Here is a 21,670-nt window from a genome sequence, read left to right as displayed (position 1 = left end):
TCACTAGGAGCATGAGGAATCACTTCAAAGTTGTTATCACGAAGAAACTGTTGCGTAACGTTAGCTCGATGTGCGGGTGCGTTTTCTTGGTGAAACAGCGCACGCGCAGCCCTTCCCAGACGTTTTTGTAGCAGTGCAGGAAGGAATTTGTTCTTCAAAACATTTTCGTAGGATGCACCTGTTACCGTAGTGCCCTTTGGAACGCAATGGGTAAGGATTACGCCCTCGCTGTCTCAGAACATGGACACCATTTTTTCAGCACTGGCGGTTACCCGAAATCTGTGTGCTTCCATTGAGCTGACTGGCGCTTTGTTTCTGGATTGAAAAATGGCATCCACGTCTCATCCATTGCCACAACCGACGAAAAGAAAGTGCCATTCATGCTGTCGTTGCACGTCAACATTGCTTGGCAACATGCCACACAGGCAGCCATTTGGTCGTCCGTCAGCATTCGTGGCACCCACCTGGATGACACTTTTCGCATTTTCAGGTCATCATGCAGGATTGTGTGCACAGAACCCACAGAAATGCCAACTCTGGAGGCGATCTGTTCAACAGTCATTCGGCGATCCCCCAAAACAATTCTCTCCACTTTCTCGATCATGTCGTCAGACCGGCTTGGGCGAGCCCGAGGTTGTTTCGGTTTGTTGTCATACGATGTTCTGCGTTCATTAAACTGTCGCACCCACGAACGCACTTTCGACACATCCATAACTCCATCACCACATGTCTCCTTCAACTGTCGATGAATTTCAATTGGTTTCACACTACGCGAATTCAGAAAACGAATGATTGCACGCTGTTGAACTGAGGAAAACGTAGCCATTTTAAGTATTTAAAACAGTTCTCATTCTCGCCGCTGGTAGTAAAATTCCGTCTGCCGTACGGTGCTGCCATCTCTGGGACGTATTGACAATGAACGCGGCCTCATTTTAAAACAATGCGCATGTTTCTGTCTCTTTCGAGTCTGGAGAAAAAAAATCGGAGGCCTTAGAACTTGAATGCACCTCGTATATGGCAGAGAGGCGGCGTGTACGTAGTCCAACGGCGCCCTCTTTTGTATGACCGGCCAGGTCAGTGTTACGCAATACTCAGTCGGTGCGGAGACGTCATAGGAAGTGGGAAAATGCAACAAAGTGCTAATATGTTTTGCCGATATCACAGGGCGCAATACCGGCTTCTGAGTGCAGTATGATTTGTCTCCGGAGGCAGGTCTGTCGTTCCGTGAAACAGCCGCTCGTTCAGGGCACGCTACTTCAAAAGTGAGGCGTTTGTGGCACCAGTGGAGAGAAGAGGGCAGTTGACAGTGGCGACTGGGTATTGACCGACACTTGGGCCACAGCGCGAGATGACCATCATCTTGTCCGCTTGGCCGTAAGGAACGTAACAGCTTCGTGCACAGTGCTGGCGTGACGTTGAGGAGTGTGTACATGTCCACGTCAACGGTTTGACACCGTCTTCTGCGGACTGCATTGGTGGCACATTGCGTCGGCTTCCACAGACTAGATCCCGCTAAAGCCGCAGACGGCAACGGGCACTCGAACGTCGACGCTGCCGTGCTGAGTGAAAAAATGTAGTGTTTTCGGACGAGTCCCGCTTCAATTTGTTCTAAGGTGACGGCCGCATATGCCTTCGACGCCGCCATGGTGAATGCAATCGGGCAGACTGTACTTTTGAGTGGCATTGTAGACAAATGCCAAGTGTGATCGTTTAGGGTGCCATTGCCTGTAACATGCGATATCGCCTCCTACGTCTTCAGGTCAATCTCAACAGCTATCGCTTCATAACGGAGTTTTTAGAGCCCTTCCTTACAGGCCGTTCCACATGCCATATTTCAGCAGGACAACGCTCAGTCCCATGTGGTGAGGAATGTGCGGATACCACCGCTCCCCTCGCCTTCCTATTCGCCTGATACGTCGCCCATGGAACATGTCTGGCGTAAGGTCCATCGGAAGCTTGTTCGTTCAGGTCGCGCTGCAGCCATAGTTCATGCTGTGTGGACACGCCCACAAACACCAGCAGCGTATTCAGATGTTCTTAGATTCCATGCCACGAAGTCTAAGGACTCTGATTGCGCCACGTGGTGGAGCTGAATTCCCACAGTCACAGTATCCGTACATGTCTGTAATGCTAATCATTTGGGTAGTCTCATGACCCTAATCAGTGAACACATCTCTCGGTCTTAGTTTTTCACTTTTTCCAAACAATAGTGTACAAAGCGCTGTAAGAGACAAAGGGGTAATTTTAACATTAAGCCCCTTTTTTCGAATTATTTACTCAAAGCTGAAATGCGTATTTTGATAAGTATACAATTTATGGAGTATGTTGTAAGATTTTCACTAAACAGCATTTGCTGCTGAAATGAAAATTAAGTGTTATTCATTATGCTTTTCTATAAATGTCTGCTCTCACCTTCATCACAAGTTACGTAGATGATACAGGAAAAAAAAAGAGCTGACTTCAAAAGAAAGAGGATTTAGCACATAAAAATTACCAATTTTTAACGCTAATTGCTTCGCTTGGCAGCAGAGTTACGGCCTGCTTTTTGTATTTTTTTTTTTTTTGTGGATAGTAAGAATGTAACTGTGGCACTCAAATAATATGTTGCAGTCTTCTTCAACATTAACAGTAACATAACAATTTTTCATGTTAAAGCGATGAGCTAATAGTATTCTGTGTGATACTGAAAGAATATGGGATTAGGAACATGACTTTCCACTGTACAGGACGCAGTAAAAGGAGAATTAAGATGCAGAATAAATGTTAGATTACCTTATAATAATAGCAAAGTACAAAGCGAAGTACTGCAGCTGAACTAACAGTCAGAATCTCTATCCAGAAAATGAGCCACTATTTCAAATGGTTCAAATGGCTCTGAGTACTGTGGGACTCAACTGCTGTGGTCATAAGTCCCCTAGAACTTAGAACTACTTAAACCTAACTAACCTAAGGACAGCACACAACACCCAGCCATCACGAGGCAGAGAAAATCCCTGACCCCACCGGGAATCGAACCCGGGAACCCGGGCGTGGGAAGCGAGAACGCTACCGCACGACCACGAGATGCGGGCTAGCTACTATTTCATACAGACATTACCCACAAATATAATATAAAAGAAAGAAAATTTTTTCTTGAACATACATCAAGATGAGAACACCACCGTATACGGACCAAAAGACATATAGAGGTTTCAGCGGAGTAGTCGGCCAGTAAGAGCCGACAAAAGTAATACTTACATCACGTACGAGGGGCGTTTGAAAAATCCGTGCCAAGTCCGAGAGATGACACCACCGGCGCGTATCGAGGTCATGTTTAGTTAGTAGCATCTTTGGAAAGTTTCAGCCATATTGGTCTACTTCTTTGTGTTTGGCATTCGTGTGAATCAAGGAAGTCGAGTGATTGTCAAAAAATGGACGAAAAAGAGTTTGTATGGTGATTAAACATTACTTTATGAAAGGCAAAACGCCTCAGAAGACTCTGCACCTTCAATTAGAACAGTTTATAAGTGGTTTAAAAATTTTCGGAGCGGCCATATGCTGATGCTGAACGTTCTGGACGCCCTGTGGAGGTTACGACTCCAGAAATCATTGATAAAATCCACGATATGGTGATGGATGACAGAAGAGTTAAGGTGCGTGAGATTGCTAGTGCTGTGAGCATCTCGAACGAACGGGTACATACCATTTTGCATAAACATTTGGACATAAGAAAGCTATCCGCAAGATGGGTTCCGCGATTGTTCACGCTTGACCAAAAACGGAATCGTGTGAAGTGTTGCAAGCATGGTTTGCAGCTGATCAGGAAGAATCCGCAGGACTTCAAGTGTCGTTCCGTCACTGTGGATGACACATGGATACATTACTATACTTCTGAGACCAAACAACAATCTAAACAATGGGTTACCAAGGGAGAATCTGCACCAAAAAAGGCGAAGACCATTCCTTCACCCGGAAGGGTTATGGCGACTGTATTTTGGGATTCGCAAGGGATAATCCTCATCGACTATCTGGAAGAGGGTAAAACTATTACAGGTGCATATTATTCATCGTTATTGGACCGTTTGAAAATCTAGTTGCAAGAAAAACGCCGGCGATTGGACCGCAAAAAAGTCCTTTTCCATCACGACAGTGCACTAGCACACACCTCAGCAGCTGTGGGCGCAAAATTATTGAAAATAGGATTCCAACTCGTTTCACGTCCCCCTATTCTCCAGACTTGGCTCACTCGGACTACTATTTGTTCCCCAATTTGAAGAAATGGCTAGATGGACAAAGATCTTATTCAAACGAGGAGGTGACTGCAGCAACTAATAGCTATTTTGCAGACTTGGACAATTCCTATTATTCGGAACGGATCAACAAATTAGAACATCGTTGGACGAAGTGTAAAAGTCTAAAAGGAGACTATGTCGAAAAATAAAAAAAAGGTTTACCCAAACACGTAAGTAGTTTTTATTTTTGCACAGACTTTTCAAACGCCCCTCGTACATCATCAAAATACTCATATACTTTCGCTGCAGAAATTGAAAAGATAAGCTGTTCGTTTCTGTTTTTTCCGGAAGAAAGCAGCATCCGAATATGTGCATCTCTTAGGATTTGCTGATGAGTCAGTGATTGCCTCCACATCTTTAAAAATTATCAGTAACGTATGAACAAACAAATTTTCTCATGTGCTAATGAATACTTCCATGAGCGGGTTCGAACCCCTCCACTATTATCGACACTTTAAGCGCCACCGATGAATTAATACAGCTGAAAGAGCATTTCGCTTCAAAAAAGTGCTTTTGGTAGTGACTCTGTAATGCATGGCTGCTTTGTATTCATAGAAATATGGAAAACTTCACCTGCGTTGTTGCGGCTTCGATGTAAATAAAGTAACCGTTTATCTACTGCACATGTAAATTTGAGAGTAAGCGGACATAAATTGAATCTCTCTTCTATATGTGTTGTTGACAGTTAGTTTTAGGCCGTAATTACTTTCGTGTAACCATGTCAGATAATTACTTCACAGCGCGACACGAGTGCGGTCGTGCTAACGATGTTAAGTCGGTTTCAAATGCCCGCCAATTAATTTTCAATTTTCATGCAAACAAAGAAACAAAAAGGCAAATACCATTAACGCCGATAAACCACGCCGAAGCCTTTTAAAATTAGAGAAATAGGCACTAGTGTGAAATAAAACTGCATCAGTTCACATACCTCGGCGTTTTAATAAGTTTCTGGAGAGTGCTTCCACAATAACTATTCTTGGACAAGCGGGAAAATATTCCTGTTGCATTTCTAAAAAGTCGTAGAAGGTAATAACGCTGCTAACCAGACGAAATACATTTCGGCAGAGAAAGTCACGCTACTATCGACAACTAATCATTCTGAACAAGAAACTAACGAATGCAACGAGCAAAACGGGTTCATAGAAATGAATGAGCAGTACAGTTCTCAAGATTTAGAATATGTAATACCGTTCTGGTTCATCACAAGAATTGATTTCGGAGCAGTATACAAAATTATCTCCACAAATAAATACTACCTTGCAACAAGTGCTATATTCCAACTTGTATTTTGAAGCTTCCAGCATGTGAAGCAATGTATGCCGCTGATCACCGATAGGATTCACTTGATCAGCAACACAACGACGATTTGTCCGTCTTTTGATGATGTGCAGCATTTTCACTTCCTCCGCACGTTTTAAAATGTCTTTTAGTTACAAACTTTTTTCATAGAATGTGTGATCCGTATAACTCACACGCTAAATGTTGTAACCATGACTCAAATAACAGTAAACAAAATTGTTATTATTGCGGGAAATGGAATACGGAAGAAAAAGTAGCATTTAGGGTGCTGGTGAACTCTGAAAGAAACTTCCACCACCACTTTCACCAGTCTCCCTATGAAGGAGGATGCTTGGATCTGAAAACTACTCCTGAACATTTTCCTTTGAAGTGAATCCGCGGGTATGATGATGACGATGATGTCTGGTTTGTGGGGACGCTCAATTTCGTGGTTATCAACGCTCGTACAAATTCCCAATCCTTACACAGCCCTATCTAGCCATTTTCACGAATGATGATGATGATAACACAAACATCCAGTTCGCGAGTGGAGAAAATCCCCAAACCGGCCGGAATCGAACCCGGGACCCCGTGATCCAGACGCAGCAACGCTAGCCACTAGACCAATAGCTGCGGACCACCCGTGGTTATGAAGCTACTTTTTGAGAATATTAAACACAAGAAAATCGCAGGCCTGAATTTGTACAACGCATCAGAAAACTGAATTCTTCTGTGAGTGATCTAGGATAATGGACCAGAACGAAGCAGTGCTTGTTATGGTAGTAAAATTAGACATTGTGTGTCATTCGACGATAAATCTTTACAATAAAAAGACAGAATTGAAGCCAAGCTAAGACCTGTTACTCAGAGGTGGTGACTGGGTCTGTACTGGTGCTTTGACCATACTCTCTTTGAAAGTTAATTTACGTAGTAATTGGGAAGCTCTATAGAAAATTAATTATTTCTGTTAACTATTAAATTTGCCCTTGAACATGGCATTTGCAATCAATGTCAAATAAAAGGATTACGGGCGAGCTTTGGATGTCTTCTCAGAGTACATCGTAACCGCTTTTATTTTCTAAAAAACTACACTGGATTATGGAAAATCTGATTGTAGTTACCTTTTACAAAAGATAAACAGAAACAATTAAAATATTTATGTTACAAACTCAGATTAAAGTAAAATAATAATATACTTCTTTTACTAAGAAATATCTCACAGGTGCTTTCCTGGGAGGCAGCCTGTTACTTTGAGACGACGGAACGTTGGCAGGTAGTGCACTTCATTACCAGGTAGTGTGTGTGTGTGTGTGTGTGTGTGTGTGTGTGTGTGTGTGTGTGGCGTGCTGATGACGAAGACCGTGGTGTTGCCAGGACAGCACTCTCAGGTTGAGGCAGTAGCAATGGCGATGAGTGGATTGAACTAGGACCAGTTTATGGTCACTTTATGTCCATGACCGAAGTCTTGTACGATTTCGCAGCAGACATTCAAGTGCTCCATATACGGCCTCAAATTCGGAAAGGGGCCAGACTTGGAGTGCCATCTACAAACGCATCTCAAGCCAGAGGAACCAGTGCTCCAATCGTTAAGAAGATAGTGAAGGATATTGAGAACTACTTTGAGCAATCGATGATTTGATAGATGTAACTAAGGTCTAGTCAAGAGCTGCAGAGAAAGATAGAACCAATAACATCACCAATTTGAATATAAAGACTGCTATTCTACGGACATACATACAGAATAAAGACTGACCTAGAGGCTCTGGATATTTATAGTGTCCAAAAGACCTGGAGTAGGTTGGTATCCCAGAAAACACATTCAGGAACAGTGATAAATTGTGATATATGAACACTACTACCAGAGATTAAGAGAGAAACAAGAATCTACAAGTCGGAGAGGGCTTCCGTCGGGAGAAAGAAAGAACTTGGCCAAGAGGCTATACGAGAAGCCGGGTAGTCTGTGTATAAATGAACGATGCGAACTGTGGCAAATGCTGGCTGAGACCTAACACAAATCAGCTCCCATACGGCGTAACCCGTGGACGGACGAGGTCACCTGTGCTAACCCCTGTCACAGGAGATCTCGTGAAGCAAGGCTTCCCCTCAAAGCTGATGATTACTGTGCAATTGCACACTGCGCGTTGGATAACACACCTGTTACATTTACTATTACCGTAACGTATCAGTTCGTGCCTGACATATCTCGTTGCCAATATTTGCGCGGACGAAACTTACAGTTACTAAATAATAGAGGTTGATATGTTAAAATGTTAATTTATTTACGTTATTCAAAAATAAAGTACCGTTGAAAACACAACTGACACCGGATTGCTTTTAAAATCAAAAGGATAGCATTTGAGTCGCAACCAGCGATATACTGCTGGAAAATTCCATCATTTCCTCAAGGTGGTCGACATAACATCAAACACCACATGAATTTACAAAACGTGGACAGTGAGAATTGTACAAAAACAAGATGAAAAACAAAATTAGAATAGGGGGAAAATCGTAGACAAAATAGAAATAAGTTACACTCGACAAACCAAAAGGTGACTGCGAAACATAGTTAAATGATCATGGGTTGCATTTAAATTCTGCGACAACGTGAATGACCACCTAACTACACAAGGACGGAAGAATGTGAAAGGTTGTGTAAATGATGCCCACATCTCTCACACATCTCAGATGACCGATAACGTGAAGTTTGCCTACGGGACCTAACCATGCTATTACAATGTTCCCCACTATTTCTATCATCGTGCTACAATCTTACGTAATGTTTGTGGCAGCAGAACTGATGTTCACCATGTGTACACAGCCCACCAGCGAAATTCGGCTAAGTCCCAGGACTACGAACCCAGCGACAGTGAAACGCCAGCTTCAGACCGAGAACTGTTGACTTTTCAAAGTGTAGAACAAGACCGTGTTAACTGCACGAAGTCCGAGCCAGGAGCGCCCTTTCGTTTTTCACTTCTCTGCCACTATGGCCAGTCGTAGGGTATGGCACGAACGTCCCACCAAGTGCAGAAGTGTTATGGTAAACTTTTGCTCCCACCAAGTTTTTAAACTCTAAGCCTGCCAAACCCCACGCTAGCGCGAATGGAAATGGCTGTGAAACTTTGTTCTCATCCTTTACGGAATGTCCCGAGCACGCTAAAACCGGTGAGCAAGCATAAATGAAAATTTGTGCTGTAGCTCTCAAGAATGCTTTGAAATATGTTATCGCGCATTCCAGAAAGACCCTCCCCAGGCCAACAGAAACAGTTCCTGGATAGCGGAGCGTCTAGCTGTTGAGCTGTGTTTCTCACAGGTGGTACGATACTCTGGTGGTCTATGAGCCGTATGACTATTGTATGGGAATTATTGTTGACCAATACAAACGCTAGCTCTCCCTCCTCATCCACACAGCGGTGAGCACTCAAGGACTCCCCAAGACACTTGCCTGCAGAATCCCACCCCATATTTACCCCTCGAGAGCAGAGTTAAGGTATGATTAATATGATAGTAATGACTGTATTATTTTTGATAGTATAAGGAGAAAAAATAATAAGAAGTTATTAAATTCTCATCACATTCCTCTTGTGGTAATTCAGACTGATAAATCAAATTAAATATAAAATTACACGAAAGTTAATCTGTTTTCTAAAAACGCGAATAAAAATGAAATAAGAAAGGGCTCTCAACAATGGACTGCTGCCTCTCATCACCTCCCACACAGAAACAAAACTAGTGTCAGAAAAGGTTGCACTGAGAAATATAGCGAGAACTTTTCAAGCCAATTTTCAAAATTAAATATATATAAAAAGTTGAACGAACAGAAGGAGGTATGCTTAAAAATCAGTACTGGGTACTTGGAAACAACTGAAATACATTGAATAAAATTTAAATTTGACTATCATAATGTAGAGAAACCTCTTCAGTTGTGCTAATTATTTATTCAAATCACGACCGGTTTCGGGCTTTAAAATCCCATCTTCAGGTGAATGAAATTATTGTATTTAGTCACATGTAACATATGGTCGTCCCAGTCATGGCGAGGGCTTCAGTCACTGCATGCTGGCGGAAACTATCCACCACCAGGGCAGTCGCACGGTAGGTTCTGGCCCAGCCGCATATTATGTGCTGCCCAATACAATAATTTTATGCATCTGAAGTGAAGATGGAATTTTAAAATTCCGAAACCGATTGTGGTTTGAATAAATAACTAATACCACCGAAACGGATCTCTCTAAATTAATTATTATACCTCACAGTTGCACATGTCCTAAGAACCAAATATTGCACCAAATCTTAAACATGTCTGCAAATATTAAACTTAAAACTGAATGAAAATAATTAAAGTTACAACATAACAATCTGTATGTTGATAGTTCATGGCCTAAAACCAGTTAACATAATTTGGATTTTCATATGAACTTTTAGAAATATTAAACGAAAATATTGAAGTGTTTGCAAACCAAGCTTAACAAAATGAACAAAATCCATACATGATAGTACAAGTTAACTTGACAAGGAATAACTACTATAAAATGATTTATTTCTAAGTGAAGTTGATATAACAGTAAGTTAGTTCTGAGACCATAGTACTGCATAAGATTCGTGGTCAACATATTTAACTTGTCCTGTGACAATTTAATCATCTCCCCAAAACAACAAATGTAACTGCACACAGATAATGAAAGCAATAATGAGTAAAGATAAACTATCAACTGACCCAAATAATCAAGGTAAGGATTGTTCATCATACTGCATTAAAATGTCTATGCTAAACTTAGTGTAAGAAATAAGAGCACTCATAAAAATAACACATCCAAATACAACATACAACGTAGAAAATTGAGTGAAAAAAATATTATCAGCGACTTCTTGTAAGTCTTACTGAAAACTTTATAGCTTTCACATCAAAAGTATAAATGTCTCATTATATCAATATACCTGAAATGCCTGCTGGAAAGTGGAAGAAAAAGTTAGATAACATTGCTTCACTGTGAGGTCGATGCAATAATTTTGTGGTTTTCTACACAAAACCATGCTCGTAAGTGCACATGGGTTTTACACATATTGTTTTACAATGAATTCACTGCACACGATAGTTGTCTCCACAACGGTCTTTCCTGTCGTGGGTGTGGCGTAATTGAAAACCTGCATTGTTCATGGGTGTGCTTGACGGTAGTGGTGCCATCTCCAGCACTACATCTGCTTTCTCAGTCATGGCAGAGCATGTTGTTGTGCCAAATTTTGGGTGTTTATAAGTGTCAGTGCTGACGGTTGTACACAGGAAATCGGGCTCATTTGCTACACATTTGCATAAGTCATATATCGATGAGTGTGCTTGGACTTCGAGTACACATCAAAGGTGATACATCGAGGATGTCAATAAAATTCACAAACAGCCGTCTAACTTAAGATATTATTTTATTGTGAAGGCTACCAGTTTCAGCATTTCATTTTGCCATCTTCAGGCCCATGAATAATAAAAGAGTATACATGTAGTATATAAGGGTGTACAAAGAAAGCTTACAGAAAATGACAGGTAATCATAATTCCGTTTAAAGCTTACAAATGAAAGTGTTGGCTATAAACCATATATCTGTGTACATCCAGCACAACAGAGTAAAACATGTGTACACATTTGTTAGACATAAAACTCTTTAGCACCGCAGATTTACAAGAGAACATGTTAATACATTAAAAAGATCAAAAATAGACAGTATACAATCAAGGGCTCTGTTCAGACATATATATATATATATATGCAAGTTTTGTTTCAACGGAGCCCTTGATTGTATACTGTCTAGTTCTGATATATATATATATATATATATATATATATATATATATATATATATATATATATATATAAAATTCTTATAGGTGAGGAGCCCTGGTATATATGAGGAACAACTTCATTTAAAGTAAAATGTCACGTACTAATCTATGAAGTGCAATATTCTGCATTTTTACAGCCTAGGCACTATCACAGATGGTGATATAATTAGTTGTCACAGTATCAAAAAACAACTCGACGCAAAACTTAACAGCAGTCGACATATTACAAGAAAAATAGCATGCAAAGAGAACGCTAAGACTATTCACAAACACTTAGCATCGAAAACGCTGCAGGAACATCTTCATTGCCCCTGCAGAGTGCGGCCGAGAATTGTCGTGTGGAACGAACCACATGACAGTTACGTTATGTGGATTGCATCTTTCGCCAGGCCCTCATAATTGGCGGGAGACGCTAATTTCTGGCCATCTTTAAGTTCTCACTGTGAGCTCAGAACTGAAAAGAGCGACATGATGCGATCGACGGGCGTACTAGACACAGTGCCCAACGCATCTGTGCAAAGCTTCATCAGATTTTCACTGTATTTTCCATTTCACGACCGATCGTTCCTTACTTTCCGAATAACCCTCGTATAAAAGCTTTGATTCAACGGCGCTCTTGATTGTATACTGTCCAGTTCTGATCTTTTTAATGTATTTACACGTTCTTTTGTAAGTCTGTGGTGCTAAATTGTTATATGACTAACAAATATGTACATATGTTTTAGTCTATTGTGCTGGTTGTACACAAAAATGTGGTTTAACGACACTACTTTCATTTTTAAGCTTTAAGCGGTATTATGATTACTCGTCAATTTGCTGTAAGATTTCTTTGTACACCATTATATACTACATGCATACTCTTTTATTATGCAGAGGCCTGAAGATGGCATAATGAAATGTTGCAACTGGTAGCCTTCACAATAAAATAATATAATATCTCAAGTTACACGGCTGTTAGTGAATTTTGTTGACACTGATAATTACTTAACCAGCCGATGTCACCTGTACGTGATGGAGCAACTGAGGTCGGAAAAGGGTATTTTCTCTACGAGAAAGAGGTTGTGCAACCAGTGTGTGGTCGTTCTGCTTGACCAGTGACACGTTGGTCTTTCTCTGAGACAGAGAAGAAAAAAGGTGTTTACTCTGGCTACGTGCGACATCCTTGTTCCCCAATTGCTTCTATGCTGAGGTCAGCGGCTTGAGAACCCTGTGGACGGGAACGTTAATTACTACCGGCGTGTCCTTGCAGTCCCCCACTCGTTCTGCTCCTCCGGATTATCGCCGCCGGCACGTCCTCCTCTCCTCTCCCATCCCCTCCGCTTTATCCCCTTTTTTCCCCATCCTCCCCTTCCTCTCCCCTCCCACAACGAGTTACCAGTTTAAAGCATACACCACAGCTGCATACGGCAGTATTCTGAATTGTAGCTCCGAGACGATGGGTTGCTGACGCAAGGATACGTACAATAGTTAACTTCTTTCTGTAAGGCAGCACACCGTTCATATTCAGTTTAACTTGGGTTTTAGATTTGAAGATGACCCAAGTAAAAAACCGTGCAATTACGATTGAAAAATAAATGATATACACTCAGGAACACTGATACTAGCGCACCCAGGCGGAAGAAACAAATGCGAAGTTTTGCAGTTAAATGCAGTGAGAATCGATCTGAAAATCAACCAAGTTTAGTGCCAAGGTGCGTGCACATGAAGTAACTCTTCAATCGCGCATGAGACCCTTCTCAAACGGCGCGTAGTTGATGAATCATACACGTAACAATCACATCCAAACTCTAGAGGGACGTTAGTGGGTGCAAAAGTGTCAGGTAGATGGGTTGGACATTTATCACAGTTAAGCCAGTTTGAGAGCGGCCTAATCATCGGCATGAAAACTGCAGGCTTACTCAAACGCAATGTGGCTCGCCAGGTCAGCTGTTCGGAGTGATGTTGGGAGCAGTGGACACGAGATGGCACCCACGTGCAACGTATCGGCTCTGTAGCGACCAGGAAAACGACGAAACTAGAGGAATGAAGGACTGTGCGGCATGCGAACAGGGATCTTATAGTGACAATCAGATGTACGATTGCTAGTTGTTCCACAAACCGTTCGCAGACGCCTTGCGGATGCGAATGTGCAATCCAGGCGCCCTTGTCATTTACTACCGTTAACACAGAGACCTCGGCGACCCTGTCTACAGTGGTGGCATGCAGGTCGACATGGACTGCCACAGACTGGCTAAAGATAGTGATGATCCCCTATTTTTTTAGGGGACGGATGATAAGCGCATATTGGTGTGGAGGCAGCCTGGTGGGCGGTACAGTTACACCCACGCAACGCGCACCATACCTTCTACATAGCCAGCACAATGATCTGGGGGGCCGCAGCCGCCGGTAGCCGGTCCCCTCTAATTTTGGTACGTGGAACCTTAACGGTCAAGCGTTATGCTGACGACATTCTGCATCCCCATGTGGGACCTTTCCTACATGAAGGAGCACATTTTCAGCAAGACAATGCTCCTCCGCATACATCTCGAATTACTCTTACACGTTCTGATCGTTCCATGGCCGGCCTGCTCTTCTGACTAACAGAGCGTGTGTGGGACCAGCTGAAAGGCTAGATGCCATAATATCACTGTTTACATGATATGGAGGTGCCTGTACAATAAAAGCACTCCGTCTTCAGGCCACAAGTGGCCCATCGGGACCTTCCGACCACCGTGTCATCCTCAGATGAGGATGCGGATAGGTGGGGCGTGTGATAAGCACACTGGTCTCCCGGTCGTTACGATGATTGTCTGTGGTTCAAATGGCTCTGAGCACTATGCGACTTAACTTCTGAGGTCATCAATAGCCTAGAACTTAGAACTAATTCAACCTAACTAACCTAAGGACATCACACACATCCATGCCCGAGGCAGGATTCGAACCTGCAACCGTAGCTGTCACTCGGTTCCAGACTGTAGCGCCTAGAACCGCACGGCCACTGCGGCCGGCGGTTGCCTGTGACCAGAGCCGCTACTATTCGGTCGAGTAGCTCCTCAATTGGCATCACGAGGCTGAGTGCACCCCGAAAAACGGCAACAGCGCATGGCTACTCGGATGGTCACCCATCCAAGTGACGGCCACGCCCGACAGCGCTTAACTTCAGTAATCTTATGGGAACCGGTGTATCCACTGCAGCGAGGCCGTTGCCCGCCAGTTCAATATTTGTGGGCCAATATGCCTAAGGGCATCGGACATCTAACCAATTCGAATCCGGACCGAGTTACGGAATGTACACTACTGGCCATTAAAATTGCTACACCAAGAAGAAATGCAGATGATAAACGTGTATTCAATGGACGAAGGGATATTATACTAGAACTGACATGTGATTATATTTTCACGCAATTTGGGTCATAGATCCTGAGAAATCAGTACCTACAACAACCACCTCTGGCCGTAATAACGGCCTTGATATGCCTGGGCATTGAGTCAAACAGAGCTTGGATGGCGTGTACCGGTACAGCCGCCCATGCAGCTTCAACACGATAGCACAGTTGATCAACACTAGTAACTGTTGTGACAAGCCAGTTGCTCGGCCACCGTTGACCACACGTTTTCAGTTGTTGTGCGATCTGGAGAATGTGTTGGCCAGGGCAGCAGTCGAACATTTCCTGTATCCAGAAAGGCCCGTACAGGACTTCCAACATGCGGTCGTGCATTATCCTGCTGAAATGCAGGGTTTCGCAGGGATCGAATGAAGGGTAGATCAACGGGTCGTAACACATCTGAAATGTAACATCCACTGTTCAAAGTGCCGTCAATGCGAACAAGAGGTGACCGAGACGTGTAACCGATGGCACCCCGTACCATGACGCCGGGTGATACGCCAGTATGGCGATGACGAATACACGCTTCCGATGTGCGTTCACCGCGATGTCGCCAAACACGGATGCGACCATCATGATGCTGTAAACAGAACTAGGATTCATCCGAAAAAAATGACGTTTTGCCATTCGTGCACCCAGGTTCGTCGTTGAGTACACCATCGCAGGCGCTCCTGTCTGTGATGCAGCGTCAAGGGTAACCGCAGCCATGGTCTCCGAGCTGATAGTCCATGCTGCTGCAAACCTCGTCGAACTGTTCGTGCAGATGGTTGTTGTCTTGCAAACGTCCCCATCTGTTGACTCAGGGATCGAGACGTGGCTGCACGATCCGTTACAGCCATGCGGATAAGATGCCTGTCATCTCGACTGCTAGTGATACGAGACCGTTGGGATCCAGCACAGCGTTCCGTATTACCCTCCTGAACCCACCGATTCCATATTCTGCTAACAGTCATTGGATCTCGACCAACGCGCGCAGCAATGTCGCAATCGCGATAGGCTACAATCCGACCTTTATCAAAAATGTTCAAATGTGTGTGAAATCTTACGGTACTTAACTACTAAGGTCATCAGTCCCTAAGCTTACACACTACATAACTTAAATTATCCTAAGGAGAAACACACACACCCATGGCCGAGGGAGGAGTCGAACCTCCGCCGGGACCAGCCGACCTTTATCAAAGTCGGAAACGTGATTTCTCCTCCTTTCATGAGGCATCGCAACACCGTTTCACCAGGCAACGCCGGTCAACTGTTGTTTGTGTATGAGAAATCGTTTGGAAACATTCCTCATGTCAGCACGTTGTAAGTGATGCCACCGGCGCCAGTCTTGCGTGAATGCTCTGAAATTTGCCTATCACAGCATCTTTTTCCTGTCGGTTAAATTTCGCTTCTGTAGCATGTCCGTGGTGTAGCAATTTTAATGGCCAAGAGTGTATTGTAGCAAAAGGTGGTCCAATGCGTTAGTGTTGTCGCACTATGTATGTGTGCTTGTACTTACTTCATTTGGTTACTCATCCTGATTTTGGGACGAAGTGAATCTCACATCTGTATCATTATGTCTAATAAACTTCATTTCGATTCGATGCTCACCTCTTTGTAATCTATTTCCAATGTTCTTGAGTGTATGAAAACATTTTAAGTGCTATGTGATCCCTCTCAACACGAAAAACGGTGGTACTGGCACATAAAGGCTGAATTAGAGTGCTGAATTGTTGAACACCATGTACGGTTCGTCTTTGCTGGATGACACATTTCAGGCAAGAGTCTTTATTTAATTTCTTGATGCAATAATTTACCAACAGCCGTACGTATTGTACTCCGTCTTCAGGCCACGAGTGGGCTACCGGGACCATCGGACCGCCGTGTCATCCTCAGTGGAGGATGCGGATAGGAGGGGCGTGGGGTCAGCACACCGCTCTCCCGGTCATTATGATGGTATTCTTGATCGAAGCCGCTATTATTCGGTCGAGTAGCTCCTCAATTGGTATCACGAGGCTGAGTGCACCCCGTATGTATTGTAGAAATTTATTTTATTTTATGAACTTCTATGTGCTACCAGTTTCGGCATTACATTGATGTCATCTTCAGGCTCCACTCGTCATAGTTCAAATGGTTCTGAGCACTATGGGACTTAACATCTGAGGTCATCAGTCTCCTAGAACGTAGAACTAATTAAACCTAACTAACCTAAGGACATCACACACATCCATGCCCGAGGCAGGATTCGAACCTGCGACCGTAGCGGTCGCGCGGTTCCAGATTGTAGAGGCTACAACCGCTTGGCCACTCGGGCCGGCCGCTCGTCATAATCGTAAAATCGCTATACACGGAAGGAGCCATGTAACTGGATCCGTGAATCAAATCGTCCTGCAACAGCTGTTGGTGGCCAGGCGACATAGACTGTCGCCTGGCCACCAAGAGCTGTTGCATAGCGATTTGATTCACGGATGGCTCCTTCCGTGTATACCTATTTTACGACTATGATGAGTGGGGCCTGAAGATGGCATCAATGTAATGCCGAAACTGGTAGCACATAGAAGTTCATAAAATAAATTTCTACAATACATACGGCTGTTGGTAAATTATTGCATCAAGAAGTTCAAGCCAGCCGTCGTCCCACGATCCATAATGGATCAACGAAGATTTTTATTTAATGTCTTCATTAAACTCGCCGTATGAAAAAGTGCGGAAACTTTCTCCTATGCGGTTCCGTCGCCACCAGCACCGCGGAGATGCCACCGCCTCCCTCGCTTTGCGCCGCCCCTACGCAGCCCGCAGGGCGAGCCAACTTAGTTCCGGCCAACTAGCCATCAACTCGCCGGCGCCCCCCGGCCAGCCGCAACTTGGGCAGCCGCGGGCGCCCTGTCCCGAGCCGCGCTATCGGCGAGTTAGGGCCAGACAGTTAACGACGTGCGCGCAGCGGCGGCCGGACCACGCCGAAGTTTTTTCGGGCGAGGCGAGGAGAAGCACTGTCCGCTGATAGGCCTGCCAGATAGCCCGCCGTGCAAGCTCAGCTCGGAGCGCGTCCGCCATTTCCATGCAAATGGACGTCCGCCCGCGCCATCGTGGGGGGTGGGTCCGGCCACCAGGGGAAAGAATCGACCTGTCGTCAGCCGTTTCCAAAGAGTGTCCTCCATTTTCAATGCATATTGATGACTCCGCCCGTGACGTTTTGTCTCACGGGACTCACTGCAGAGCAGAGAGCCACACAATACGTCCCCGGCGTGAAACTACGGGCGCGACACAATTTTGATACAGCAAATTTAGTTGACGAAGCTGCTCTGGCAGAGTTACGAACATTTTTTCCGGAACTTGTTCAGCTTGTTTGCTAGCGTGTATGATGTTTCGACTGCGTCACAGGAAAAGATGAACCGCACTGTCAGCAGCTGAGAAAAGCGCGCTGGACAGGAATGGGACAGCGGAGGTGGCTGCGTGTGACATTTTCATGAATGCAATTACATTACCACTATAACTGTGGCGATTTGGAGATAATTGTCCGCAGCTCGTGGTCGTGCGATAGCGTTCTCGATTCCCGCGCCCGGGTTCCCGGGTTCGATTCCCGACGGGGTCAGAGGTTTTCTCTGCCTCGTGATGACTGGGTGTTGTGTGATGTCTTTAGGTTGGTTAGGTTTAAGTAGTTCTAAGTTCTTGAGGACTGATGACCATACATGTTAAGTCCCATAGTGCTCAGAGCCATTTTTGCCGGCCAGTGTGGCCGAGCTGTTCTAGGCGCTTCAGTCTGGAACCGCGCGACCGCTACGGTCGCAGGCTCCAATCCTGCCTCGGGTATGGATGTGTGTGATGTCCTTAGGTTAGTTAGGTTTAAGTAGTTCTAAGTTCTAGGGGACTGATGACCTCAGATGTTAAGTCCCATAGTGCTCAGAGCCATTTGAATCAATTTTTTGGAGATAATTGAGCTGCGTCAACAAAACTCGGTCGCAGGTTCGAATCCTGCCTCGGGCATGGGTGTGTGTGATGTCCTTAGGTTAGTTAGGTTTAAGTAGTTCTGTTCTAGGGGACTTATGACCTAAGATGTTGAATCCCATAGTGCTCAGAGCCATAGCCATCAACAAAACTGCCTGACAAAAAAGTGAACCACCTAGAAGACGTGGTTGCATGTCAATGTATCTACGTACACCTACATACCATCGGCAGGTATGTGAATGATTACATGAATGATTTGAGAAAATCAGCTAGCTAGTTGTAAAGGTTTGTTAACAATCCTTGACCATAGTTTCAACAACAGTTACAGTGTCTTCTTGAGGAGTGCATGGACCTGCTGAGGAAATATTTTACATCACAGTTAAAAAGAATTATTAAGGCTTAAAGGATATACAAAACCACTGGATGAAATATGATAAAGAAAAATTACATGCATGCAGAATGATGTATTGGCGACGACAAATTTTAGAGCAAAGGAGCTCATTTCAGGTATCGTGGTATGTGCGATCGTCAGTAATACCAAATAAAATCCACAAAAAACACTCTCACTGGAGCTGGGATAATTTTAAAAATTTTCACATTAAAATCTGCTTGAATTAAAAGGCAGTGAAACGGCCGATATGTGACTGGTACAATGCGGCGACTGACCAAGTTGTCGCAGTGGACGAAATAGGAAAAATCAGTAGGTGGCGTACCTGAGCGAAAAAATATGCATATAGCCAACAGATAAAGCGTAAACTATGAACCGTTACGTTACGTCGAACGGGATTGAGAAAATTTTAGACGGAAAAATGGTGGAAAACTAGAGGTATGGAGGAGGAGGGGAAACTTTAAAAATGAATTATAACAGTAAAAAGGAGGATAAATAGAAATAGAGAGAATATTTTACACGAGAAATAGAAATATGATGAGAACGAGTGACAAGTGGATGCCACCTACGAACTGTAACTACGTTAACCTGTCTGAAATACCAGCTTAAAATCTTCAAGAAACTGTCGGTCAGCAAGTTGCAACAGATAATTTAACATGTTACCATTCATACTGAGTGTGAGTTTTAAAATATCGAGCTCTTCACACACGCCTAATTTCCATCCTTTAACCTCCTTACACAAAATTACGTTTTCACACAGAGCGTTACGGGAATGATCAGTAATGAGTAAATGTTAAGCAAATGTGGAGTGGTGCACTTTATCGCCCTTCTTTCCTAGTAAATGTTCTTTATCCGTTACTTTGATCGCCCTGCCAGTTTGGGAATGAATTTTATTTAGTTTTACTGACGGTCGCACACACTATGTTACTTGAAATAAGCTTCCTTGCTATGAAATTGTCATCATCAGTATGTGAACTTACGTATTAAGTAATTTTTGTTTATTATTTTTTTGTCCAGTGGTTCTATACATCCATTACGTCTTCATAATTCTTTTTAACTATGATGTAAAAAATTTCTTCATTAGGTCCGAATACTATTGAAGAAGACAATTTTACGACTGTTGAAACATTTGTAAAGGGTTGTCAATAAACCTTTGTACCTACAACTAGTTTGCTGATTTTCTCAAACCATTATATTTTCCGCTGTTGAACAGCAGCTATGTTCAAAATTTCAATGATTGGAGATGCAATGGCCAGTGACAGGTAGGACACTCACAACAGCATATTACTCTTGTTCGTGTTTAGTATTGTTACCAGGTGTGCTAGGGTACATTAGGGACGTGAACAGCGTCAGATGTTGACTATTCACAGTCAAGGACATGGAGATGGCAACTACTCAAACAAGAGAGCATTATCGGCACTTCATGGACTAAACGTTTCTTTTATTGTTGTTGTTCTAGATAGGCAAAATGCTAAGCAGGCAGCGGAACTGTACAGAGAGCGATATCCTGACAAGAATCATCCTTTCCAACGGATGTTTTATCGTCTTGTTGCAACGCTTCAGGAAATGGAAAGTTCCAACCCACGACAACGCAACCGTCGTAGCACTCGCACAGCCTCATTGTGATTTTCCATATGTCTAGCAGTTCCAAGAGTGCACTATCTAGATTTGCTGGCATTCGGATGTTGGACAGGGTGGAAACACGAGGACAGACATACTCTTCGTTAAGGTTCTGGTCTTCCACATCCGATCACAAAGAAGGGAGTATCGCCGTATTGTGTACCAAACACATCGTAACCGCTTCACGCCCAAGCCTGCCATCCGAGGACCTAATTCATTCTCTGCTGCATTCAGTGTCGTCCCGCTCCATTAGTCGGAAAGTAACTCCAGCCTGACTAGGGAACTGACATCTCGTGCGTAAGCTGCTGTTAACACCTCAACACAGATAGTCGTGTTCGAGTGGTACCGTGACCTGGAAGCATGGACCGCTGATGGATGGCGTCCCATTCTGCTCAACTCCAAATGGCTATCGTCGGCGAGTATGACGGCGATATGGGAAAAAATCCCATTAATCCAATGATTTGAAGAGGCACACTGGTTTTACTACTGGTAGCATTGTGTGGGAAGCCATCAGGTATGACTTCAGATCATGGCTGTTAGTGATCTGACTGCACTACGGTGTGTTACAGGCACGCTGCGTCCTCATGTATTGCCTCTCAATTGACAGTATCATTGTGCTTTCTTCACGAGGACAATGCTCGTCCACATATGAGTGTGACAGGTGTGTCTATGAAATAACTGCGTGGTGTTGAGGTTCTCGCATGGCCAGTAAGATCCCCACATCTGTTCTTGAACTAGCTCGGACGTCAATTTCGTCCCAGTGCTAGTATCCAGGAAAGCAAGTACGTACGTATGTATGTCTGTATGTCTCCGGATCCCGCTCCAGCTACTGCCGGGTCTGGGTACTGACGAGTTCTCTCCATTTGGCTCGGTCCTCCCACCACTTTTCTTCCTCCACTTGCTGCCAGGTCACACCCCTCCTTTCCACAGATATTCTCACTCCCATTTTCCACCGTATTCTTGGGCGCCCTCTAGGTCTTTTTTCATCCATCTTT

At 43.8% G+C, this 21,670-nt stretch overlaps 1 protein-coding gene across 1 annotated transcript in view; it reads left to right on the top strand.

Annotated features, from left to right (window-relative positions):
* Positions 1 to 21,670, top strand: part of LOC126176550 (uncharacterized) — a 954,985-nt gene that overhangs the window by 15,135 nt on the left and 918,180 nt on the right. The gene's annotated exons all lie outside the window — the stretch shown is intronic.

This window comes from Schistocerca cancellata, chromosome 3 (assembly GCF_023864275.1).
Source record: "Schistocerca cancellata isolate TAMUIC-IGC-003103 chromosome 3, iqSchCanc2.1, whole genome shotgun sequence".
Classification (NCBI taxonomy): Eukaryota; Metazoa; Arthropoda; class Insecta; order Orthoptera; family Acrididae; genus Schistocerca; species Schistocerca cancellata.
Note: the sequence above shows the minus strand (reverse complement) of the source record. Positions and strands in the feature narration are given on the sequence as shown.